The sequence below is a fragment of the Nelusetta ayraudi genome, unplaced genomic scaffold (genome assembly GCF_046127955.1).
Source record: "Nelusetta ayraudi isolate G7.1 ecotype Tasmania unplaced genomic scaffold, CSIRO-AGI_Nayr_v1 ptg000094l, whole genome shotgun sequence".
Classification (NCBI taxonomy): domain Eukaryota; kingdom Metazoa; phylum Chordata; class Actinopteri; order Tetraodontiformes; family Monacanthidae; genus Nelusetta; species Nelusetta ayraudi.
The window spans coordinates 3,508,516-3,535,356 of NW_027466144.1; the positions used below are offsets into that span (position 1 = coordinate 3,508,516).

The 26,841-nt window shown below is 46.3% G+C and overlaps 1 protein-coding gene across 1 annotated transcript in view; it reads left to right on the forward strand.

Moving 5' to 3' along the window:
• The first annotated feature begins 3,371 nt into the window (after positions 1–3,371).
• Positions 3,372–26,841, forward strand: part of zic1 (zic family member 1 (odd-paired homolog, Drosophila)) — a 39,992-nt gene continuing 16,522 nt past the window's right edge. Inside the window, exons 1-3 of the mRNA XM_076047596.1 lie at positions 3,372–3,390; positions 4,444–4,510; positions 16,630–16,666. The gene's annotated coding sequence lies outside the window, so the exon portion shown is untranslated. The remainder of the gene's footprint in view (positions 3,391–4,443; positions 4,511–16,629; positions 16,667–26,841) is intronic.

Consider the following 26,841-nt stretch of genomic DNA (forward strand, 5'->3'; position numbering starts at 1 on the left):
CTCCTTTGCCTCCTCCTCCTCTTCCCCCACCACTCCCCACTCCCCTGCTGCCTCCGCCTCCCCCCCACCCGCCCTCCAACACACACACACACGCACACACCTCCAGCAAAAAGTAGCAACCAGCCGAGAGAGGCAGATTGATCCCTGGATTCTGTGTAGCTACAGGCCTCCTTCCCTCATTAATTCTGCTGATTCCACCAGATGGGAAACAAAATATTAATTTTATTCAGCCCTAGGCAGAGGCTCTGTGTTTAGGTGTTCGCTAAATCACCAGGGTTTCATCAGGATGCTCTGATATTGCAGCCCCGGCAGTAAAAAAATAAAATTAAAAAAAATTGCCGGGGCCGGTGGGTGGGACAGAGGATCAAATTGTCATAAATGTAATTAATTGTATGGCAAAAAAAATGATTAATTTATCAGAAATGGACGGCAGTAGCCAAGAAGCCCAGTCATGCCTTCAGAGTGGAAGAGCATGCTCGCCTGAATTATGCAAATTAATTGACTCTTTCAATGTGGCATAAAATGCTAGTGCAACTACATTGCATGGTACATTAGTCTGATCATCCAATAAAACTACATTCTTTACAAGTGAATCCTTGACTCCAGAGGGCTCTGGGATACGATTCATTTTTTCGGCACAGATGTGAGTCTGGCAGCGCTTGGCAGAGGGTTGGAGGGTGGAGAGGGGTGGGCGAGAAATGTATATTGTATGTGTTTGGATGTATATATTAATGTTTGCTCCCTGACCCTGCGAGGGCCTGGCCCTGGCATGAGACCCTCCACACGTGTGTGTGTGTGTGTGTGCAATGTGATCTGAGCAGTGTCTTCATTTTTTTTTTTTTCTTTTTACCCCCGAGCGCCCCTTTTGTTTCAGGAGGAGAAGACAACTTAGTTTGTTGGTCACATCTAAAGAAGCACACGGATCATTGATTTCATTGGAGCGCTGCCACCCGCTGGGGCCGACGGCGGCGGACGAAAGTGCCAATGATGAGGCGTGAGTGCCGAACGCGCGATGCACATGGCATACGCACAAACAAAAATACGCGAGGCCTAATTATAAAGGGGCCAATTTACCACAGTGGAACTCCAGCGAAGGATGATGATCTTCAGGCGTAAGATTACGGTCGGACCTCTGCATCAGCAGCATCAGGGGGAGTAAATCAAGATTATCCCCCCCCCCGCTTCTGTTGTGATTTGCTTTATCAGTGGCAAACATATTTGCTTATTTCTCAAAAGCTCAGGATTTTTATATCACAGCTCTGGTCAGCATCCTTGAAGGACGGAGGCCTAATATCTTGCCTTGTGTTCCAGCGGTGGAAGCAGGTGACACCACACCGGCCGAAACAGATTTCACCACTGGCCCCTCTACCTCCAGACGCCACCCCCCTCTCCCTTTCCCTCCCCCGCAGCCGCTCCCCCCCGCGCCGCCTCCCCCACTTTGATATGCATGTGTCAAGGCAAAGTGACAAATAGCACATATTAATTAGGCACTAGGCTGGGCGAGATTGCTGTTATTAACGGTGGAAAGGGGGTAAGGTTGGATTTAATTGCCTGTGACATCAAAGTCAAGTGACTGGTATTTCAAGCATCATTTAAAATGTTTGATATTGAGGCCATTGTACGCACATTAAAAAAAAATCTAAAAATATAAAGGAGACTGATGGGGAGGAAAATACCTACATGCTTTTTGCTGCAGCTATCTGAAAGCTAATAACATCCCTCCTCTGATAAATTGACTAGATCCTGATGGAAAGTGTATTGTGGTCGCCCCTGACTGACTATCACCGCCTCTCTCCGATTTGTCATGTACTCCCACGTATTTCATTCGCTTTTTATATCACTCGCAAGCGGGAGGAAAAGAAGGGGAGGGGGTGGCGGTGGTGGTGTTGGGGAGAATAATTTCGACGTGGAGAGAGTAAATTTGCTTGGCTGGCTTGGAGAGCGAATGTAACGGTGTTTTCATTACAGAGTGCGTCTGCTGAAAGATAAATGAACAGAGCCAAATGGTGTAAAGCTATTGTGCTCGCGCCATCACCTTGCGACAGTGCGCGTGGATGTCAAATAATCTCGGCAGTTAAGGAGGCCGCTAAACAAAGCAAGGGTTGGAGCAAATTGGATTGAAAACGCTGCATCTTTGTGGGTTTTAATAAATGGAAAAAAAGTTTGCAAGTTCCATTTATGTTTAAGCCGACCCATTTTTTGTTCTTTTTCCAAATTGGAAAAATAGACAGCTCAGACCGGCTGTGTGAACGGATGACTGATTACTTGGGGAACGGGCGGTGGGGTTTTCGGGGGTTGGGGAGGGAGGCATCCTATCAGGAAGTAGACGGTGCTTTTTAGCTGTTAACTGTTGCTATGGCGATGCCGTACTCCTGTTGGGCGTTCCGCTAACCCTGAAATTAGTGCAAGAGGTGTGGCACCGCCACAGACTGTGCTCCACTCCTCTCCGCTGTGCCTGCCGCCGTCCAAATCAAACAACCGGAAAACCTGTTGAAAAAAGATAAGATGCCAACGCCTCCCGGATGCGGCTGCCACGATGTTTAAGACACTTTTAACTAGTGATGTGTGGATCTTAACTAAAATTTCAATACCTCGGATACCATATCTTTATGCTCTGCAATTGATTCTCAAAACAAAATTTGATGAGGAAGAAAGTGGGAAGTAACTAAACTATCAAGAGCATGTCGAAATGATATGCGATTAATGGGAAATCTATTTTCTAGCACATGAATAAATGTTTAATACCTAAGAACTGCAGCAGACAGACGTCCCTGGTGGAGTCCTTCAGTACTGCAGGCAGTACTGTACGAATAGTTACTGTTAGAGTTGTTCATATTAATGGAAGTTAAATTATACAGGACCATTGCGATTAAACAGCCATGGTGAAATTTGAAAAATATATACCATATAAAATGGATAGAAAAACACTTTAAGTTTTTTTTAAATGCATATATTATTATTACCAGTATCATTTGCTTTAACTGTTAATATAGACAAACCTGTGCAATTATTGTAACATTTATTTATTCAATTAAACATTTTACCAGCAATTTAAATTTAAATCCCCCAGTATTCTAAAACAAGAGTGTTTATATATATATATTTGCGCAAAGTAAAGATATCAGATCGGTGTCAACGATACTAGTCTGAAGTATCGGAAAGAAAACAGGTGGTATTGAACGTCACGACTTTTCACGTCCATCGCCTTGTGACGATAATTTCAAAAATATTACATTCAGGCATCACACAAGCCACCCCCTGGGTCCCCGGAAACGGCCCAATCAGACTGACGCTGTCGCACACCTGCGTTCAAAGACCCCTCGCGCCGAGGAGTTTACAAATACAAGCTCGCCTATTTCAAAACTGCGTCTCCACCGTTTCCGAACCAAGGTACCGAACCAAAGTTCTCCCTTCCCCGCAACGACGTCATCCCTCTTAATCTTAATGGCCTGTTAATGCTAACATCGTCAATACCTTTCGCACAGCGCGGAAATAACCAAAGCCGGTAGACGGGAGTGCCATTTCTCGGCACTTTGTGCACGCAATAAGACACACCAGGTGCGCTCGGTCTCAAATTAGCCCATCAACAGGGAGGCAAAACTGGCATCTTGATGATCCCGGGCGCCAGCATGGCACGTCGTTTAGGAAATGGCCTATTATTTTTGTGCAGGCATTAAAAATAATTTACTGTCTTTAGAGTCTCTGATTTCCCCAAAGATGTGTCGAGAAAGAAAATGCGCAACTTGACGCGGGGTTTGTGTTGTTGCAAACAACAAAACTCGAGGAAACGCCGGAGGAGGCTTCATCTGCGTTGTAGGACGCTTGGAGCAGCAAGTTGCGAACATTGCACTTTACAAGAGCGAACGAATTCAAGGTGTATTTTTATGAAAGCATATGCAGTTTTGGCACCATTCTCCGCTTTTCTTACCTGTTCACGTCACCAGCAACCACGTATTTACTCATTGGTCCCTTTCAAAACGTTTAATATACGTTTTAAAAAGCAGTGTACAAACAGTGTTCTACTACTAATTATAACAGTAAAACACATAATACTGATGCATGTTCAAAAAACGTACTTCCTGTTTAAGATCTTCCTGCGGCATCCAAATCAATTTAAATTAGCCACAATCTGGACTTCAGTGGTCAGCATTGGCAATTGTCTTCTGGTGTGCAATTTTCACAACGCCTTGCTGCAGAATTCAACTTCACTCACTAACTCATGTACAGTAGACCAATACAAGTCCACCAGTTGAACTGCTTGAGGTCTGCGTTGGTTTAATTGTCAACATAATGTTCGAGTTCATCCACTTTGCTAGAATTTGGTATGTGTTAACAGCGGTAATGAAGGTTCTGTTCCATGGGAATGGTTCAACTGAAGTCTCAGTTTTGAGTTTGAAAAAAACAAAACAACCTTAAGTAATAATTTTTGTCTTTGTCCCACAGCGTTTTGCACCTTGGACGTTGTGTTTTACTCCTTTCCCATTGTGGATACAAGAACGTGGATCCTCAGGTAGATGATTTTTATTTTATTTTATTTTTTTTTACATATTTATGGTGCTGAATGCTTTCCAGTTTGTTGATGAACTGTGTGTCCTCTGAAGTGACTTTCACAACAGTTCCTGTAGTAACTGTTAATAGAATAGGGCCAAAATTACTTATTAGGTCTGTCTGGGTATATTTAGAAACTAAAGGAAGTCATTACATGGTCATATGTTGTATTTAATAATTTGAACTGTCAACAAAAATAATTCAGTGTTTCCTTGTGTTATTATTTTATTGTTATGGAAAAAATGGATCAGTAAACCATGTGTATAAATATAAATTTTCCACTGTAAACAAATGGGGTTTCATAGCTTCAAAATCTGAATGTGGATAATAACTGGTGCTCAGTTCTGTGTAAAATCTGCCAGGCTTTAAGTGTATGTGTGCGTGTGTGTAAGTGTGACACCCCTCCAGCCTCCGTCATCTTCTGTCACTTGTATACGTTGCGTTTGCAGCAATAATTGGGTCATATGCCGACAAAGACATAGGGAGAGACTGAGAGAGGCTAGTTAGCCTCAGTGCTGTCAGGGGGCACTTGGAGAGGTGAAAAAGGGGAAATACATATTGATAGGATGCAGCAGTCGGCCCCTGTAGTCCCTTTCCCATGATAGTCCACGGACTGGAATTATAATGAGTAGGATTAACACCCCCTACCACCACTCTTTCAGTCCATGCACCAACCCCATCACACACAAACATGTACACACACACACACACACACACACACCCTATTACACACTTGTTCCCCACAAGCACTGCTACTCCAGGCTCTGCCCTGTATGCAGGACAGGAAGCCGAGTGCCAGCCAGGAGCATACTGACATTAATTAACAACATCTGACACAGATGCCATGCTTGTACTCACGCCATAGGTGGTCCCGTACATTATTTCACTTTTAGTCATTTCCTCTTATACGTCTATTTATTTATTACCTCCCCTCGCTCGCAATTTCTAATCTCCTTCACACGTTGTCCTCTCTTGACGTTTGAGAATGGAAAAAAAAAAGCAATAATTTTGGAGCTTGGCTTCAGACGCAATTAACTTTTAACCCGTCGGGCACTTGTGTTTAATTATGAATCACCCTTTTTGGCCACAGTGAGGAAGCGAATTCACACCTTGCTACGCTCTAATCTGTTTCCTCTCCCTGATACCCCAAATATTATGACACTAGGCCCAACAATGATCTGCCCCGAGTCATTTTCTTATTTACTTTTTGCTGCTACCCAGAAGGGCTTTGTCCAAGCAGCGGCCGTGTCACGACTTGGTTGTGAAGGCGGAGGTCAAGCTACCAATCGAAGCCGGAGAAAGAAATCAAAAGTCCGTCAGTGGTTTAGTAATTAGCAGCAGCATCGACTGTCGGGCTCGCACCATGCCGGGGTCGAGGAGCGCTTGGTGACACATGGCGCTCGATCCGGCGTTAGTGCACCCCACTAATCAGCCTGAGATCAAACTGAAATAGACGTGTGACTCGCCAACTTGTCTGCAAATGTGTTGATAAGCGGCACACATGTCAAAGCCATTATTTGGTGATGCAACCGAGGGGTTAAGAGAGAGAGAGAGAGAGAGCGCCAGAGAGAGAGAGAGAGAGAGAGAGGGCGCGAGTGCTGCAGCTGTATACAGTACGAGAACAAAGAGCAGAGGTGAAGAGGGGTAATAATCCCTCGCCGCCTTGAGGGACCGCTCGCCCGTCGGGGGCCCCTGCGTTGCATTCCAGCCGTAGCATTTTCCAACAGTGGACGGCGGACACTTTTCCGCCGCCCCTCACTGTTTCTCTCTTTTGGTGGCAGAGAATGACCCCGCACTCCCTCCTGACCCGCCTCCGGTAATGACCGTCGTACATCATGTCTTAAGTGCCGCAGCACATGGCCGGGGCCCTCGAACGTCGCCCGGGCCCGTCCGGCGGCTCATTTCCATCCGTCCCACAGAGTCCTGGACGGGCGCCATGGCAGGGAAATTAAAAATGCATCATGTGATTCATCCTCTGAATGACTCCCGAGCAGCATTAAGAGCGGCTGACCACTGGGGATGAGTCCAAACCACAAAGGACCTTGATGGTTCTCCTGTCTGGTGCAGGTGTCGGGGGGCTTTTGCCCCAAAAAAATAATACACAGACAAGCATGAACAAAAGCGTGATCGTTAAGCCTGTGCAAAAAAAAAAAAAAAAAAAGAGACGAAAAAATAGAAATATTTTTTACTGCATGATTGAATCAAACCTGTGGACAGGATGCGTCAGCGGCTCTGAGTTTTAACTCCTCAATAACGGCGTGTTTGTTGACATGTTGACAGTTTTTAATTTCTCCTGAGCGGCGGGATAAAACACCTGTCAATATTAGCAGAGAGTCCACAACCCCGCAAGCCGGAGGGGTGGGGCTGCTCAAACGCAATGCTGCCGCCACCTGCTGGTAAGCAGCTTTTGAAGCCTTCTCCCCTCCCCACCTTCCCCCAGCCCCTCCCACCACCACCTCCTGCCCTCCTCCTCTCTGCCATTCAGGCTCAGCAACCCCCCCAAAGTAACCAACGTTAAAATCTCTCCTACCTCTGCTTTTAAACCCCCCGCGTTTTTTTTTTTAATACAAATTCCAAAAGATGGGGAAGTGTTTATTTTTTTTTTTAGCCTGTAAAAAATATTTCCTTTCACCTTTTAAAGCAAATTAAAAAGGAACACGTAAAAATCACAAAAAATACGGGGGCCAGTGTAATTCTATCTTGCGCGGCAGACAGGGGTGGGGTTTGCAAGATATGAAGCTGTGCACACAGACAAAACGTGCAGACATGCTTTCAAGTTGTGCAACTTTGATTATTCAGAGGAGAAAAGAGAGAGAGAGGGAGAAAAGGTTGGGAGGGGGTGCCGTCGTATTGAAGGGGGGGTGGAGGGTGAGGAGGGGTGAGGAGAGGGGGGCGGCTGATGAGGAGGCCATTGTGCCCTTTACAAAGGCCACGTGTTTTCCTTAAATCTCGTTAAGTCACCACCACTCCAGACACTCCTGAAGCATATCTGCAGCGCAGGCCCCCGGTCCAAGAGCGCAACACACACAGACACACACGCACACACACAAAGAGTCTCCGAGCCATTTATCTCGACGGCGGCGTCACAAGGTGCCTCCGCCACATTAGTCGAAACACCGTATTTTCAATGGAGTGAAATAAATTCTAGCGCTCTGCCTATAATGGTCACACCCGAACACTGACCGCAGGAGGTAAGTCTAACAAAATTAGTATGCAAAAGAGCTGCCCTCGCGAGGCCTATAATTTCCTTACAAATGATTTCTGCATTTGAGGATGAAAGGTTGGGGGGGGGGGGGGGGGAGAAAAAAAAATGAAGAAGAAGGATGAAAAAGACAATGGCATTTTTGGACATGCGCGCGTCCCAAACAGAAGCTGCATTTAAATAACTTAACCCGCATCAGCAGGTGGGGGTGGTGGTGGTAAGATTCGACACTCCGCGTCTTTGTGATGGGCTTTTTTTTTTAATTTTTTTTTTTTTTTTTTTTTTTTTTGCGTAACTCCTCGACGGTGTGAGCCGCGGATAAAAACAAGCCTCCTCAGAGCGTCCGGCAGCAAGGGGGGAGGGGGGGGGGGGGGGGGGAGAGAGAGAGAGAGAGAGAGAGAGAGAGAGAGAGAGAGAGAGAGAGAGAGAGAGAGAGAGAGAGAGAGGGCCGAGTTCGCTCTCTCGCCGACATAATGCTCGGCGGACAGGCTGCCCGCGGCATGCTGTGACATCTTTTTCATGAGTTAACTTCATTAAACGTATATCCGCCTCACATTGTTTCGGCCAGACGGACTTTCAAGTTTGAAATAAGGGGCCTGTCATCGGCCGCTTTCTAAAGGGGAAGGGGGACGGGAGCTGTTTCGTTCGCTCGCTTAATACTTCCTGTATAATAATTAAATTCCTCCTACAATAATAATAATAATAATAATAATAATAATAATAATAATAATTGGGGGAGTAACTTCATTTAGCTGCTCTCTTTGCTGAGCTGTAGGCCTCCGGCTTCATGCAAGGCTGCATTTATTCAGCCCAAAGAGTCTATGAATGTTAATTGCACAGTTTCCGAATCATAAATGCTGGCATAAATCACGGGACTGTACAATATTATGTTCTACTTTTTTATGTCCCCTACGTGGTCTGAGAGCAGCGGCGCCCTATCACTATAAATCACGTCCCCGCAGCTCCCAGGACTGGTTACAGGGACGGCGCACCGACCATTCTTCCATATTAATTTTAATGTACTTAAAAGATGGAGGTGCACTTGCCGTGTACGGCGTCCGTTTAGTAATCTTTCATGAGTTTCATTAATGTGCATCCCGGCTGATTAAATTCCAGTCCAGGAGTATCCTTTTTAATTGTAATTTTACAAAATGACAGGGGGATATTTTTAACCAACCCATTTTATTATTATTATTATTATTATTATTATTATTATTATTATTATTATGTTATTGTTTTTATAATACTACAGTATGCAGATTTTTTCGTTTTGTTGAATAATTAATTTTAACATGACATCTTATAAGCAATTATACTATTGGCAGATAGTTTTATGAGAAATAATAACCCTTCATGTAGAAGATTTAAATTATTCAAAATTCTTAAAAAAAATATATATATTATTCATTTAAATTTCCAGATTAGTTGAATTTAAATGTGCACATTATTTTTTTTTTATCTTAAAATAATTGCACCTTTGCATTAATTTTTCTTTACATTAATTTAAAATATCGTCCTGCATTAACAGTCAAATTCTTTCAGTTAACAGGGCTAGAAAACAAATAACCTCTTCTCTCTTTAAACTGCTTTAAAAATTGATTTGTCTGATCATCTGTCAAATTCTTATAAATTCTTGAACTTTGTTTTAAATATGAAATCATCATTAAATATGTATTTTTAATTCATTATTTACTCTGTGAAGCAGGGTGGGTGTGCAGGGAGAATTCGGTCACATTACAACAACACTTAATCAGAGGCATTTATAATTCAATTTACACTTTAGAGCCCAAGGAGAAGCTTTACTCCCACCAAACTAAGTGCTAAGTTTTGCCTGTTTTTCATTCTCCTGCACACAACAGCGTGCAGCAGAGCAGGACGGCGCCTTAGCCTTTCAGTGCACGCGCTTCTGAGAGTCTGTGTCAGAGCCTCCATCAGGGTTTCATATTTCCCTCTTCCCTCATCTGTCCCAGCATGGTAGCCTTAATATGCATGTCTCCGCACCGACATGCTTTGACTAAATGGCCACATTTGCACATCTTTTTTGCAGCCCATGTCCAATCCCCTCGCTCCTTTTATGCGAGTTAATTTCTTCCCACAGAATAATACTTTGGCAAATCATTCTTGCAAAGTGCCACATCATTTATTGTGAGGACTTCGGTGAACTTCTTTGAAAAATTAATGCCTTTAATTTTGGTTGATGGCAACATCAGCGCAGCTCTGTAAATTGCACTTTAATGAGATTTTGCTACAGGGGATAATCTGCAACTGACAGAAAAAACATCTTGAAAACATCTGTAGACCTATGATTTCGCTCTGACGATTCCACCCCCCGTAAATCTCGGAGCTGAGGGATGAGCAGAAAAATGGTCACTTGAGAAGTACAACTTTATGATCCCAACTGCTCAAAGTTAACGCTTAAAGAGACAAAGTAGGAATCATTAGTCTAAATGGGCAGATATGGGAGGTGGGAGAAGGGGAAGCGGATCATTAATAAGATGGAGTTTACTTTTACATGCGGAACGCCGGAGTGATATTCACTATTAAGTGGTTGTCCTCTAAACGCGAGAATAACCCTTGAGGGTTTTAAATCTCGGGGCCAGAACAAGAACTGTGCAAACTTTATCATTTCAAATTTACGGCCTGACGTGCAGTTCAAAAGATTGTCCAGGCTGGTCAAGTATCGGCCCAACTTTCCCATCTGATCATAAAACAAAACAAGAGCCATTCCGCGGCAAATATGCGGGCCCCGGCCCTCGCAGCCAATCCTGAGCCGATCCCATCTGAAGCGCGGCGGTGTGTTCGCCGCCTTCCTGGGGGCGTCTGGACAAAGTCCCATGGCCCAGTAACTCTTCCAGGGAGACAGATTTGGGCGCTGTCCAGCGAAAGAATGAAGCAGATCATCTGCAGCCCGAGCTAAGCCAAAGTCCCCCTAAATTAAAGCTGACACCTTCAATCTCGTCAAGACGGCATTTCGGGGAAAAAAGAGAAATCTCTCTCACGCCGTCACCTGATCTCTTTTGCGGCGCGGCGTTAATCTCGTTTCTCTTTCATCCCCTTTAACGCAACTGTCACATGTACCGTTTTCACGTTGCACTCTCGGCTGTGCCCGACCTGGCCTTTGTTTTTTTTCCTCCTCCACTCCATCGCAGCCGCCTGTTGGCTCTGCTCTCGCTGCCACGTAAACAATAGCTGGTCAAAGCTAATTACACAGCAGACGCTGGAAAACTGCGAGGTGGACTTGTTTGCTCTCGTAACGAATGCGAACGCCGGGACCGGTGATGGAGCCCCCGCCACCGTCTGATTGTGCCCCCTCTATGAAATTTCTGGCATTTATTGGGCCATCCTTATTCAATCTGTAGAGAGCGTAATGTTTTCCATGTGCCGGCCCACAAAAAGACCCCGCGGCCGAGGAAGACATGTTTCCAAATGTTTCACGGTGAGCGTTTTGTCTCCAATGCAGAAGAGGTTCCTTCACTCGCTCTTCATGTTCGCCTCTCCAGGCAAAGCTGCGATACATTTTTGCGGGCTACCATACCCTTCCATGGCAATTTTAGCAAAATAAAAATAGTCCCCACTGGAGACTGAGGAGAGATCTCGCAGGCTTGTGTGAAAGGTCGAGGCGCAGCGATATATATAAAAAAAAAAACACAAAACAAAACTGTGTTCATACTTTCGTGCAGCCATTCCCGAAGGACACACACACACACACACAAAACCCCTCTTTCTTCCCCCAAGAGCGACGCAATTAAACGGGCTCCGGTGATTGGCCCTGCGGCCGGCAGCCAAGTCGGGATCACGCTCTCTGCACGGTTCCGGGCGCTCCGCGGCTCGAGCAGACAACTTGTGTCTGGTCGGTGGCCGGGCCGGCGCTGTCGGGATGGCAGCACCTGTCAACGGCCGGCGCCGGCGTGCCAGCGTCGTGCCAGGAAGGAGCCTGAACCCCGGCACAAATGACGGCCCTGTGCTGCATAAAATGTGGCATCTCTCCGCGGCAGCAGAACTGCGCTGAGCTCCACCGCTGAGAGCAGCGTGGAAACGCGGCACATTGTGTGTGTGTGTGCGTGTGCGTGCGTGCGTGCGTGCGTGTGCACAAGTTGGTCTCGGTCTCCCGCTCCCCCGCTCTCTGTCTCTCTCCATCTCTCGCATGATTTCCCTGACTCGGACTCCCCAGGGGTTAGTCATCTTGGTCATCAGCTCCGCTCGCAGGTCAATTGTAGCAGCAAGTGGTCGGCCAAACAATGCAGAAAAAAAAAGGAGAAGAAGCAGAAGAGGAGGGGAGGAAAAATAGCTATCGCTATGATCCGCGCTCGCATCACTGTGGCATGACGAGATCAGGGCACAAAGCCGGTCATAAACAAGCCCAATGAGTGGTGTGAGAGAATTGCTGAAGCACTTGAAATGGGTGGGTGAGAATATGTTGGGGGGCAAGGAGGTGCGAAAAAAAAATGAAGGGGAAAAAAAACAAAATAGAAATGGAGAAACAAAACAGCCACTAGATGTATTTGCATCACGCTTGCCTCAGTGGAGCCCTGAGTGACTGAGGCAGCGCCCGCTCCTCTTCCACCCGCTGATCTCCAGTGGGGGAAAACAGTCCTGCCGGGGCCAAATTAACTGGAGAGCCTCTGCACACAGGCCCCGTAGACTAATGAAGAGGCCCAGAGGATATTTGCAGGGTCACACAAAGGATGGTGGTATGGATGCTGACTGAAAATTGGGCATTAGGCAGGATGCCATGGGTAGCTCCAGACCACTGCAGGGCCTCGCTTCCAGGGAACCATCACCCCAAAGAGGATTGACGCGCTTACGCTTTTTTTTTTTTCTCCTCCCTCCGTCTTCTATTTATTTCATTTCTCTGACGAAATGAGATGATTATTCACTGAGTATCTGCATGCTTAGTCGAGAAACCGTCATCACCCCCTCCCCACCCCCCATCTCCCCCTGCAGACCCCGGCAAAAAAAAAAAAAAACAAACCCAGAAAATTTAACATTTATTCAGGGCCACGGGACTTTTATTGGCTCCATATGCAGACTGCAAACCCACAGGAAATTTCAATTTGAAACCACTTAACTGCAACACTGTCGCAGCCATCTCCAACAATGAGGCATTTAGGGTTTTTTTTTTTTCCTCCTGCTTCTTTTTAAGTATTAAGCAAGAATCCCAGAATACGCTGTTAACAGTGGTGTACAGCGCAGGGGCCACGAGGCATCGCCGTTAACGCCGGCGTCCGTGCTTGATGCTTTACGGCGCCCTTACTTTACAAAGGAGTTGCCCTGTGTGAGCCCAAATTAATATCACCGGGGCCGCGTGTGAAGCGCAGGCTGGTGCGGTTCGGGAACCTGCGGCGCAGGCGGACGTCGAGGCCGCATTACTGTAAAGAACGTCGAGGGTCGTAATAGTATTAAAATTCCCATTCTTTCCATTTCTCACCCGTTTCTCCAAATCTGCTAACAGCACGGCCACGAGCAGCAATAAATCCCCCTCCTCACCATTCGCTTTTCTTTTTTTGTTCCGCTGCGTCGACGCTTTCCAGCTGACATATTATTTGCTCGTTTCATCACGTTGTTTTTGATATGGCAATGCAACCCCCCCCCCCCCCCTCCCACCTTGCCCGAAAACGCAACCGCAATTAGAGAATCGAACGATCCGTTTAGTTGATGAATTTCGATTTCCGTCCGCTTGTCGCCTGATGAATACGGAAATGCATCGGGCCCGCGCCATCGCGCGGTAATTAAAGTGAAAAATACTGGCAGGACGTGAAATCCTTAATTGGACTCCCAGAGAGATATCGGGAGTTTGTCGGATAGTAATAGGTGATGGCTGGAGGACGGAAAAACAAAGCACGCGCTCAAGTGTGGGCCCCGAGGATCAATTAATCACGTGATAGAACGCAGCCAATTTAGCGCGGCTCATTCGGGGGAGAACCGCCGAGCGCAGGTAGCGCGCTCTTAATCATCCTAACTTGTGCACCTCAGAGGAAGTCTCACTCTCTGGCTGCGTAATGCTTCTCTGGGTGTTTTGCGAAATGTTCCGTTTTAATGGGAGGAGCAATTAATAACAGGCTGATAAAAGAGGTCCGCCCTGTGAGCTGATAAGCGTTTGTAGTGGTTGTTGTGCAGTTTCATTTTATTTTTTATTTTTTGATAGTCATCTTGAGTCGGCTGCCTGTGTCGGCGCAAGGCTGTGGACCAGGCTCCTAAACGTGGACTTGGCCTTATTGTTGGCTCAGAGGTCTGTCAAATCGTACCCACATCCGCAAGTTTCTTCGGGTTTTTTTTTCCTGTTTACCGCCGCCTCATTAACAAACGCTTGCAGCCATCTGTGAAGTGCCGCGAACACACCTGCCTCACCCTGGAAACCCACGTAATGGCTTTTCTCAATGTGCATCCGGGTGGTTCTGCTTTTTCCGAAGGAGGCGGGGCCGCTTGTAGAGCTGTCACTCTGGGATCATCGAGCACAGCGCAGCACCTTGTAAAGTCTTGGTGCCGTGATTATGGATATTGTCAGGCATTGGGAGCACCGGGGGGGGGGTCGATCTGTCATTGGAGGAGTTATGAAGCCTCTTCCTGTGGGTTTCAATGTTCGTAATGTGGCGTTTATGGAGACCCGGCCCGACAGGGGCGTTCTGGAGCTCCGTCGCGTTGCACGGACCTCTGCAGCTGGAGGCAGAAGTCCATTGTTGGGTTCTTTTTTCACATTTATTTCCACGAAAATCTCCATTTGCTCCGGGTTGAGGCCAGTGTCAACAAGACGGAAAAGCCGCTTTGAGCGCCGCGCTCTCCGGTGTTCAATTTATCCGCAGCGATTACGGTAATGAAACATCTCTTATGGCCGCCACAAAAATAAGTGAAATTGAGGTTAGTGCGCCAGTAATTCACTCCGATGTTGCTCTGGGGACCTGAACTTGATGGAGCTGTTGTTAAACTCGCCATTATGCAAAATTCAGTTTTCTAACCGCAAAATGCGTCTCTTGCCCCTGTAACTCTGAACGCCAGAGCCTCAACGTTCATATTTTCCTCCGCAGCCGCCTCTCAGAAATTGTAAATCAGCTTGCCGTTTCCCCAGCCCTTTGTGATGTCACATAGGGGACTGATGCCTCTTCCAGGTTAGCGATAGCGCACCCGTTACATGGGTTCATGTCTTGTTCCGCCTGTTTTTAAACAAAGGGAAGGACCATCAAGCATCACTTGAAGCCAGACTCTAGTGCTGCTTTAAGTTGTCATGGAAGGCTTTAAACAGAGGGCTAAATGTGCTGTTTTCCATGATCTGCATTGATTGTTTCAATGATTCGGGTGCAAGGGTTTTCTGACAATGCCTTTAACACGAGACCTCCAAATGAGATGGAACGGCTCATTTCGAACGAGTCCTCTTGTTTTTTCGGCCACCTTTGAAGTCTGGCGTCGTGACACAAGGAAGTGAACCACATCAGGTGCCGAGATGAATGAACTCCTGCAAATGAACTTTGGCAAGAACCCTCCGGATCCTTTGAACTTGCCACGGGGTCTGTTTCTGCTCCGTCAGGGGAGGCGGGCCGCGGCGTTGTGGTCACTCGGTGGAATGGTCATCGCGCTCCTATCCTCTCCTCCTCGCCCAGTGTGTCTGTTCCCAAGCGGGACTGACACAGGCCTGGGACGTACCCTGCTGTGGCCCTCTGAAACCAGAGACCCTTGAAGTGGACGTCTGCCTGTGTCCAGTCTGCTGCCAGACGCCCCGTCAGGTCCTCCAAATGTGGCCTTCTGCACCGAGACATTCTGGTCGCAGGCCACTCGCTCTCTCTTGCGCCCCTGCCCCCGACTCCTTGGCCCTCTAACCACCACAACCACGGCCCCGGCCACGCTGCCCACTGGCAGACCAGGGAGCAGACCACCCTGGGCTGGTCAGCAACCCCTGCTTACACCTGCCATAAAACTTAAAAGCTACAGTCTCATCCCCCGGCTTTGAAGTGTTCAAAGCGTAGCCTAGTGACCTCTGATGCGACTTTGGCCACAACACATGTTCTGCACTGGTGTGTGGGTGCAGGCCTCTAGGCGGACAAGGCGGGATTGTTTACCTACATGTGCAAAAAAAAAAGAAAAAAAAAAGTAAGGGCCAACGCATGGCAGCCATGCATGGAGCCTTTATTCCCCACAAGCCGAGCTCCCCGCGGTTGGGAAACGGCAAGTCGAGCGGGACGTGGCCATGTGTTCGGCATTACCCAAAACACTCTGTGGCCACGGACTGACCACTCGGCCACAAACTTTGGCTATGGTTCAGTTTACTCCGAACATGCATGTTGGTTCCATATTAGTACGTCACATCTTCACAATTTAACAGTCTACATGTTCATCAGTCATCCCCGTCCTCCCTTTCATAGCAGTTCCTAGTACATTTGTTCACTTCCTGTCTTTATAATGTTGCGTTGACCAAGCGCAGAAGAAAAATACTGGAATATGCAATAAAAGAGTTGAGAGGTTGATTGTCGCGACTTCGTTGTTTAAGTTCTTTGCTCAAGTGTGTATCAACCAATAATTATAGATAGATAAATAATAAATACTCAATACTTAATACATAACAAAATATTCAGTGGTGATATGTGACAGTCTTATCACTTCAGTTATATGGGGAACGTTTTAATTAAAATAAAAGTTTTTTTTTTTTTTTTTTAAATCTTTCATACTTTTGTTGCAAGAGAAAACCATAAGTTCTCTGATGAATAGAAAGCAGCAACTTTGTCAGAATGTCACTGTTAAATCTGAGGGAAGTTTCCTGTGTGGAAGGGCCAATCTCCTCTACTTTCACACCATGTTTCAGAGCAAGGCTTTGACTCACAGCTAAGACGTTTTTTCATGTTACATTATTGCCTCACATATGAATAACCTTAAATCGGTCTTGTCACTTACAGGTTTGACATTGCGCGTGCCGAACAAGCCTAAATCATGGTGAGTCTAATATATGTCATTTCATTTTTCCACCTCCTTTTTCCTCATTCACGCGTGTTACGCTCGCACGCAGTTTCCAGTTATAATGCATGTGCCCACTCGGCGTACGTCGAGCCTCGCATTTCAAACCGCCTCTCCCTTCGCGGAGAGCATCGCAGTATCCGGTGCGCGTTGAAAAATACCCGAGCTGATTTACAAGGCATTAAGTGTTTGACACAACCGTGGGCTCGTAATTACACGAGTCCACGGCTGTATGTAAATGTCAGGCGAGACGGGCTGATATATAGCCGGGCTGTGGGCTTTACATGCCACACATGCTACGACGTCTGAATGACAAGGCTTCGAGATGATGTAATTACTACACGAGAGGCTTTCATAAGCGCACGAGCCGTCGCAGCGGGCGTCCCGAGCCACACAATATAGGGCCCGGCCGCAAAAAATATTTATATATAGGTTGGCCTTCTTATTCACACAATGTGTGCGAGGCCTGCTGTGCGTGGCCGTGTAGGTAGACTAACAGTGAATCGCAATTACACTGTGCATACAAGAGCTAAAACACAATCACTAGCTGCGGGTTCTATGACCCCTAGAATTGCACAAAACCTAAATATGGCAATAAAAAGTGGTCATGGAAGCACCTAAACTTCGAAAAACCTCAAATATCGCTCAACGATTATGACGCTCTCATGAGGTGGCTTTTCAGACGTACCCATAATGGAATGGATAATTCAATGGAAACACCTGATAATCGCAATCGTACTTTGTCGAAGTTTTAGAAGTATTGCTTTGATCTTGCGAAAAACTGTCGTGGAAACGCAGCCATTGTCAATTTCACTCCCTGCGCTTATGTCGCTTGTCCCAGCGCCTTGCTCCGTGGAGCCGGAGCAGCTAACTTTAGCCTGAGAAATCCCGAGCGTGTTGCTTTAGGCCCTCAGGGGTGGTGGTGGTGGTAGGGGGTTGGGGGGTGCCCGGGGGGTTGCGGCCCACACAAATGTTCGTGGGGATGAAACCCGCGACTGCGACCACGGCCTGCACCGTGACCCGCGGAATGCGCCTTCAAAGAGGATTCTCAGACTGTGGGAGTATCTCCGGGGATTGTCGTCCCGCGGCACCATGTCGCTTGTTTGCTCACTCCGCCCTCCCCCCAGCCCCAAACCCCCGACGATTTACTGTAGGCTGCGAAACGCACGGTGAGGTATTAAAAACTCGCGGCTGATCTTCCCTCGTGCATTTTAAAATAAATAAGTAAGAAAAAAGTGTTTCATCGTGTATCCCACCCTGAGCTGGTCGGTGCACCAAGTGATTTTCCGCAGACTGTGACGTGCACAGTAAGATATTAAAGCTTGTGGCTGATCCCAGTTGCTTTTCTTCACATATATTAAAGCACCACAGCGCTTTCTCCACAATCCTCCCCCCGGTCGCCGACTTGCATAAGACAACTGAGAAGCGGACAGTGTGTAAAACGTCCCAACACCGGCGGAAGCAAGCGAGGGCGAGCGGCAAAAAAAAAACGCTTCCTCCTCGGGCCGGAATGCCTGGGCCCTGGCGCGCACGCTGCACAGGCTGCACGAAAAGACAGCGCCAGCCAGCGCCATTAAAACAGTGTGAGCGAGAAGCTGTCAAGTGCGCCTGTCAACGCCTCTATTTCAGCAGACTTGACGGACCCTTTAAAACCTTGATGGGTATAAATCAGGGAGGCCATTTTTGAAACAAGCGGGTCATATTCAATCCCCGCTGAAAGCACGTGTGTGTGTGTGTGTGTGTGCATGCGTGCGTGCGCGTGTGTGTGTGTGTGTGTGTGTGTGTGTGTCCACATAAACCTTGCCAGCATGGGACTCCCCCGAGGGCACGCGAGGCCTCCTCCTCCGACTCCCATCTCGTACTAGCTGGCAACAATTTCATACAGTGCCCGCCGCCCTCTTTAAACTGTGCGCGGTAAACCCACATTGTTGAGAATTAACATAGCTGGCCTCTGCACAGTGTTATGCTGCTTCGTCGGAAACTTTTCTCTTAATGGGACATAAGTTGTCCTCATAAATCTGGCTGGTGGGGAACAAATGAGTTGGGAAAAAATACATATAAATTATCCCAGTTTATTAGAGCTGCGCATGGGCTCGCCAAGCCTAAAAATTATACAATGGCATCTAAGTAATAAATTAGAGTCAGATAAAATAAATGAAGTGGGTCTGGCCAAGCTCATCAGGTGGCCAGAGGCTTTCCTGCTGCCTCAAAGGTGTGCAGACTCCAAGTGAAGTGGCTTTGTCCGTCCACTCCAGCCCTAGTTAGCCGAGGAAATCAAGCACAACAACAAAACTTCCGCTCCTCCTCTAAATCTCCCGACCTCTCTTTTTTTCTCCTCCTCCTTCTTGTTCCTCTTCTTCTCCCCCCCACCCCCCACCCCCACCCCCAGAGACGTCCAGCCCCCTTCATTCCTTTCACCCCAATGGGGCTCTACGGTGAGCCTTTGTGCTCGCCAGATCAGGCTGTGTCTACCAACTCCCACTCCTTTCAGCGGTGACTAAGAGGAGCGCTAAGGGCTGGAACGACAGTGTTACCCATGCAAGCAGAACATCCCTCTCTTTTTGTGCAGTGGGTTGGCGAGGGGGCAGCGGGGAAGGATGCGGTCAGTCTGCTCCGGGATAATGGAGGGCCGGGCAGCTGCCTTTGCCGCAACAAAGGGACCAGTCTCCTGTTAGTCCTGTTTACTTAAGTGTTGTTTCTAGGCCCGGTGCGTGTCAGGGCACCTTTTTAAAGGGGCGCGCGGGCAAAAAATGTGCACAGGCCGAACAATTGAGACATTTCAGCCTTCGGATTACCAGCTCGTTTAATTTCTTATTAGCGCGGATTTTTTTTTTTCCTCTCCCCAATACATATTTAATTTTACTAAAATTAAAAGTGCAGAAATTAAACCAAATGAATATTGCCAAATAATGATTTTTGTTCAACTTTTATTGGCACAATTAATTAGAATATCCATCATCTTTTATTGCCGTGTCAAAGAACATGACGGGATTTGCTGCTGCTCCGTAACTTTTTTTTTTTTTTTTTTGAATTTTAAGTAAAATCGGCGGTGTGAAGTGTTTTCAGGGACTCCGCTTGTAAAAAATGGGTCTCCGGAAAAAAAGGGGTGAAGGAAAAAAAGAGAAAAACCCTCTCGCCAGCACTTACAAGTCAACATCGTCCATCTTTTCTTTTGCGCAAAAGCCTCTTTCTTAAGCCGAGCCTTTGATCCCTTTGACCTGCCCTCCCTTTTTTTTCTTCCTTAAGACAGATCTGTTATGTGCTGAAAATTCTTTGCTTTTCCATAGAAACGTGTCTCCTCCGCCGGGATATTGATGTTTCTTTCCACGCAGGGGTTATGATATGGTGAATCAGAATTTCAAAGCCCCGGGACAATACTCTCATTCACGCTTGTTTTTTTTCTCTCTCTCTGTCTCTTTGTCAGACTCTCTTTTTTCCCCGTCTTTCTTTCAGTCCCCAGGTTCAAATCCTCATTTCTCAAATGAATACAAATATTTATTCTGCGGATGTGTGCGGCGGCGTCACATCGGAATCTTTTCAAACTATTAAAGTCTTTGTCGGGGCAGCAGGTTGCAACGCAGCGTTCGGTCGCTTTCTCCTCCCTCCCTCGTGGGCGCACACAGCCCATAGAGGGAGAAAATATTACATTTGGACGCATCTGTTTCCCTTATGAATTACTGTACACGTTTGACTTGTCTGAAAAGTTTGCGCGCTTAGTGAAAAGTCACAGCTTTTCTGGATTTGCATGACATTGCTTTGCAAGCTGTGCACGTATCCTCGCTTTTAGAAAATACTTTACCGGTGCCCTGTTGTTGTTGTTGTTGTTGTTGTTGTTGTTGTTGCTTCTGTTGCCAGTGTTTACCCATCACCACAGACGTCGGCAAGGTAAAAAAAAAAAAAAAAAGAAAAAAAAGGCGACTTGGCCGCAGCTAAAGAGCTGCAAATTCCTGGAGATGGGGGGCATTAAATCGACACCCCGTTCCTTTCTCAGCCTCTCCGCCGCCTCCTCTTTTCTGCGAGCTGACATGTCTGATAGACCACGCTCCGCTCCCGGCATTGTCCCCCTCCCCTACCCCGCTCCCCCCCCAGCACCTCAACAATGTACATCTCGGGGACAACACTTCCAGAGCCGCTTTGATCTGCAGACCGAGAGGGGACAAAGTTATGGTGGGGATGGAGGGGGGGGGGAATTACAAAAAGAAAGAGAGAAAGAGATGATAGAGCTAATTTTACCATTCCCTCCCTACTGCAGTCTTGCTTTGGAAAGGGGAAAAGAAAGCTAAATTCATCATTCATCAAGCCATAAAGCATAACGCTCCCTCTGATGTCATGTTTATAAGTATCCCCCATCCATGCCAAAATTCTTTAAGTTCTTCACGTGCCGCTTCTATAAGCAGAGAAACAAACAAAAAGTCCTGCGGTGCAGCCGCAGCTCGATTCTCTGACAACTACATTTACTTTCTGCACATCTCCATCCACTCCCAGTTGCACAACGGTGCGAGCGGCCTGCAATTATTGCGCAAAAAGACAGAGGAGCTGAGTGAGAAAGCATCAGCCCAGACTCAATTTGCAGGACTTGTCATAATGACAGGAGCGTGAAGCTCTGCACATTCACTCCCCTCCTCCACAAAAACCCAAAACAACATTAATTATGATATTCCAGAAAGCCACGTTGGCGACTTGGCCGGTGATTCCGTCTGGGCAACCCTTGTTTTCACCTTCTGGGCTCCACCTAGCTGTAAAAAAAAAAAATATACACACACTCTCACACAAATTGTATGTTGTGCAGGCAGGGCTGCACTTTGGGGGGGAAACACTTGTGACAACCCCTGACAAATGTTGTTGCCGCAGGGCCGCCGAGGTGTCCAACTCTGACTGCGTGTGCATGAGCGCTCTTATTAGGGCAAAGTAGATTAGACTGAGTGGAAGGACGTGAGGCGCAGTCTCATCCAGGCTGCAGTTTTCTGTATCTTGTGGAAAATTGGGCAGATCTTTTTTTTTTATTATTATTGAATTTGTGAGCTGGGGCCTTAAAGTAGTTAAAGCAGGATTTCAAACCTGTTGTCCTCATTTAAACTACACCAGTTTAATATCATCCCCTCACAGTGTCATCAGTTTGACTCCTCAGCGCCGTCATTGCCATCAGATACAGTCATTTCGTGAAGTTTGCTGCTGAGTCGGGCATATGTGTGTGGTTTAAAATTGGGCCCATTGTTGGTTTAGCTCAGAATTAAGACCGTTTTCTGACAGGGATTAAATCTGGATTTTGTGGATCAGATGCCGTTTGTTTCATAGTTGATGAATTTACCTGCGAGATGACTTCCTGCCAATGAAATCTTTTGACTTTCAGCACCGAGGTCGTCCTTCATACAGAGCGACTTGATGCCCGAAAGGACGTGTAGTATATCCTTCTTTCTTATGGAGGCTTATTTTCAATTTAACTCAGGATTAAGGCTGTTCTGCGGAAGTTAAGACAGGACTTTACATGGATTAAGCACTGTAACCTATTATTTAAGCTGCAAGTTTCACTGCAAGATCATTTTGTGACTTCTTGCCAGTGCAAAAAAAAAAAAAAAAAAATCACTCTTTGAGCACTGATGATGCAGAACCGTTTGATGGAGCTCTGTGCAGACTAAAAGGACGCATCCTCAGTCTTGCTGTGTGCGGGTTTTTTTTGTTTTCTTGTGTTTTTTTTCGTCATCTGGCGCTGCCGCTCCTGATGGATGAACACGTCTCCGCTCCCCTGTAGGCCCTCAGCCACTCCGATCATCGCGCCACCACCCGTCAGCAGCGCCACTTCCCCTTTTTACTGGCTCCGTTTGCGTTCCTATCACTCCCCAGCAACTTTCCCGCAGTTTACCGAGCGACTTAAGTGCCAGGCAGAAATAAAGAGACCGCGCAAAGTGACGACCAGAGTGTTATAACGTGTCACAAACCTGGCTGGGTGCGGGGCCCCGGCGCACTGTGCCGGCTGCGTCAGAATGAGCCCCTTGTCTCTGCGCACATCTGCGCGCACAGATCTCTCATTTCGGGCTAATTCGAGTGGCATGTTTGGGATTTTCATGGAGTTTTAATCTCTTTCTTAGATTCACTTAAATTGTATTTTTTATTTTTTTTAAAGTTGAATTGGGAAAACTAACACTTATCTCAAAAGGTTTTTTAATTTTATTTTATGAAATACAGCTCATCCATCGACGATTAAATTACATGAAATACACGATTGAATAATTATTTAAAAAAAATCTTTCAATCTGCTTACAATAATTATTATTATTTTTTTTGGTTAATTAAAAAACAAGCTTGGTGGGCAAATGTATCGCTACGTTGGATTTTTGGCAGCTAATTTTGAAAATAGGGCGTGGCGGTGAAGTTTACAGCTTGACTTATTATACATATAAATGAATTAATTTTGTTTCCCCACCCCTTACTTACGCCACTGTTAAGACACCGGGTGTTTCAAATTGCCGCTCATTGATTGTGCGTGTTTGCTCACTGCCAAGCGCGCACGGAACAATGACAGTAACCTGGAGGAACACACTGACCGACCCATACAGCTCGATAAGACGCGCTTGCCAACTCTTTTGATTTACATCACAGGAAGACTTTGCAGAATTCCTTGCAAGCCCCCCCCCCCCGCCCCCCACCCTTTCTATCGCCATAGATCACCCAAAAAGTTTACAAACACGGACGAGCCGCCGACGCTCTCTTCGCGCCCCCCCACCCCCACCAATTTCCCATTTCCAGCCCGGACTGCGAACAGGCCGTGCGGGCTCAGTGTGGGGACCGTGTCACGGCAGCGCATGTCCCCGCACAAAAGACAATTGTGATTTAGAACAAACATGGGGTTGGGGGGAGAGCGGCGTGAAGGCAAAGGTCAAGTCCTCTTTCAGTTCAAGTGCGCTGCGATTCACCTACAACACAACAGGGACAAAGAGTTGCAGCTACCTCCGTATGAAAAAAAAGGAAGGGGAGGTGATTATCCGCTTTACGATGGAAGTTGGGGGGGGGGGGGGGTCGGCTGCCGGGAAGTAAAGAGGAGCAGTGCAGTATTGCCTGCAAATCAGCACAAGACTGGCTTCTTTAAAACAAAGCATTTGCTCAACCAAAAATGGAAAAGACAAATTACAACCTGAACGAACGTAAACAAGTTATTATTATTATAATTATTATTGTTAGCATTTGTATTATTATTATTATTATTACTATTATTATTATTATTATTATTATTATTACTACTACTAGTAGTAGTAGTATGCCCCAAAATCCGTAAAGGAAAAAATATTTTTAGAAATTTGCATCTCGTCCACTTTAGGTGGTGGCTCTCGTGTGTGCGTGTACCTTGCATTATTATTGCGAGTTCAATTATTTCTAGAACAGAGGGATTAGCAGAATAAGTAGTGTTAATTGCGCGGCAGGTATAACGAGCAGGTCTAATCCTTCTCCCCCCCCTCATTGTATTGAGTTTTTGTGGCTCTAATGAGTGGCAGGTAGGGCTGCTTCCTGCTTTCTCACACGCTCAAATAGGCCTCTCGCTGCTTGCAGCCCTGGACCCTGGCTGCGTACAGGAAACAATTGATTTTGAGCATAAAGTTAATTATGCCGAGAAATTAGACAAGCCCTCAACGTCGAGCAAAAGGAACCGGAAGGTTGATTTATTTATTTTTTTTGAGCTGTTATTATTCTTCTGTCAGCCATCAACACGCCGTCACATATCGCCTCGCCTGTGCACGTTTTAATGTGTCCGGTTGACGCAAATGTATATTTCTACATACGTGACTAAATAAAACGACTCCTAAAAGTCACTTCTATTCACTTCAAAAAAGGGGGCAATGGTTCGGGCCAAAACACGGGCGCGCACGCGCACGGACCGGTCTCTCTCGCGTAGTTTCCTAGGCTACACCAATCACTATTATGAAAATAGCCCGAGCTCAGAGAATGTCACAGTGGTCGGCTTTTATTGAAAACCGCGGAAAAAAAAAAATCTTTTTGAAACTCTTCTTTTCACCGCCCTTTTGATGAATTAGATCGTGGGACAGGGAGGATTAAGACCGGTGCAGCTCTCTCGCTCTCTCTCTTTATGGAGAGGCGGAGACAACAAAAAAAAAATCTTATGGTAGTTTTTTTTTTTTTGTAGGCAAATAAATCATTTTTTTAAACACTCGGTTATTATTTGCGCCGACGCCGCAGAAACAAACAGTTGCGCGGAGGTTTCCGCTGACCCCTCGCAGGCAGAGAGAGAGAGAGAGAGTGGGAGAGAGAGAGCGAGGGGGACCCCGCAAGTCTGCATATGTTTTACGCGTCAAAGTGAAATTGCCAGCTGCCGAAAAGGGCTTTCTTTAATTCTATTACCGGACGTGCATGGGCCCAGCTTTGTTTCAATACTGTTGCATCGCGGGGATGATTGACAAAGTAATAAACGCGTCATGCTGCTGCATCTGATTACGGCGCGCCATTTGCATTGGACATTGAGAGCAATATGACAACCTTGACACGGCGGGGATTTGCTCTGTCAAATAAACACGTCTCCCAGGATCTATATTGTGGCCGCCACAATGCCCCTCCCCGTTCATTGAATTTCAAAGTGTTTTCAAGTTGACTGTCGTTTTTTTTTTTTTTTTTAATTATCGGGAATTGTATTTATTATATTGTTATTAATATCGCCCTCATCATCATTATTATGTTTATGGCAGTGCAGAACAGGAAGTGATAGTGTATGTACGAAAATGATTGAATAAAAAAAGGACAAGACCAGAAAACGAACACTAGAGTTCAGGACGTTTTTCTGTAATTAATGTCATATACAGTTTTCCACACCGTCTTCCTTTTTCCCTCTCCGGTTTGGTCTTTTAAGAGCCAAAAGCTGCATGCTCTGGCCAAATATAATTTCAACAATCTTTTCTTCTTATAATTTTTTTTTTTACATAACAAAAAATATTTATTTTAATACGTGACTTCAAAAATGTTTTAAAATGCGTAAAATCCACTTTTGGAAATCATCTTATTTTTTCCGTTGTATTTTTTATGATGTGGGATTGCCATCAGATTTTTATTCATTGAAAAAGAAAAAATACTATACAATAAACCTAAAGCCCTCGGTAGCATTTAACACTTTTAACACAGGCTAGTGGATTATGGATGGAGGCCATTTGTACCCCACGGCGTGCCCACCTCCAGCAGGTGATCCTGGTGTCGTAACGTGTCAGCGGTGGCCTGACATAAGTATAATAATAGTTAATAGGGCGTGATAGGCAGAATGACATTAAACCTAACAAAGATGTGTCAAAAAACACGGGGAAAAAGTACGTCTCCATTACTTGCATCTCCAAGGACCGTCGAACATTTCATTAGTTTGTAATTTATGAATGTTTGACAAATATTAAGGGAGTATGTAAATACGAGGAGGCGTAATGTCTTTCCTGCGGGAGATGGCGAAATGACCCAAAGTCCTCGATACCAGACTGATCACGCGCATTACGCCTCCCTTCTCCGAGTGCGCATTTGCGCGTCTGCCCGGTGCACATTTCCCCATCTGACGTGTGAAATAGTGCAGATAAAGCAATGATTCATAATGCTGGCCACATTTGCATCCCCCTAATATTCGACGTTATTTTGATATATGATGATATACTGTCACTTTTATCGAGTGCATAAACGCACTTTCAGCCATTATGGCTCTGGCTAAATCAGTGGGAGTTGAGTTTTTTTTTTTCCTGTCCTAAAACGGTCCATTTCCTTGTTTGAGAACCACTTCCATTGGAGGGATGGAGGGATGAGGGGGGAGAAAAGTTGTTGTTTTCTCTTTTTTTCTCGAGCAGCACTGGCCATCTCAGCTTGCAGTTCTCCCTCTCTCTCTCTCTCTCTCTCTCCCTCCCTCGCTCTTCCTCTCTCTCTGTCTCTGTCTCTCTCTCTCTCTCTCTCTCTGTCTGTCTGTGTGTGTGTGTTAATGTATTTGACACACCTGTTCGCCTCCACTCGCTCCGCTCAGATATTAGTTTCACCGTGCAGTGTCACTCCGCGCAGCAGAGGTCACGCAGAGTCTCTAAGTTCACGTTGTGATGAACTGCTGCGGCGCGATGGCGTCGCCAAAACGGCTCCTTCTCAACCGGTAAATCGTTTATCATGCGCAATGCGTGGCACATTTTTCTTTACGCAAG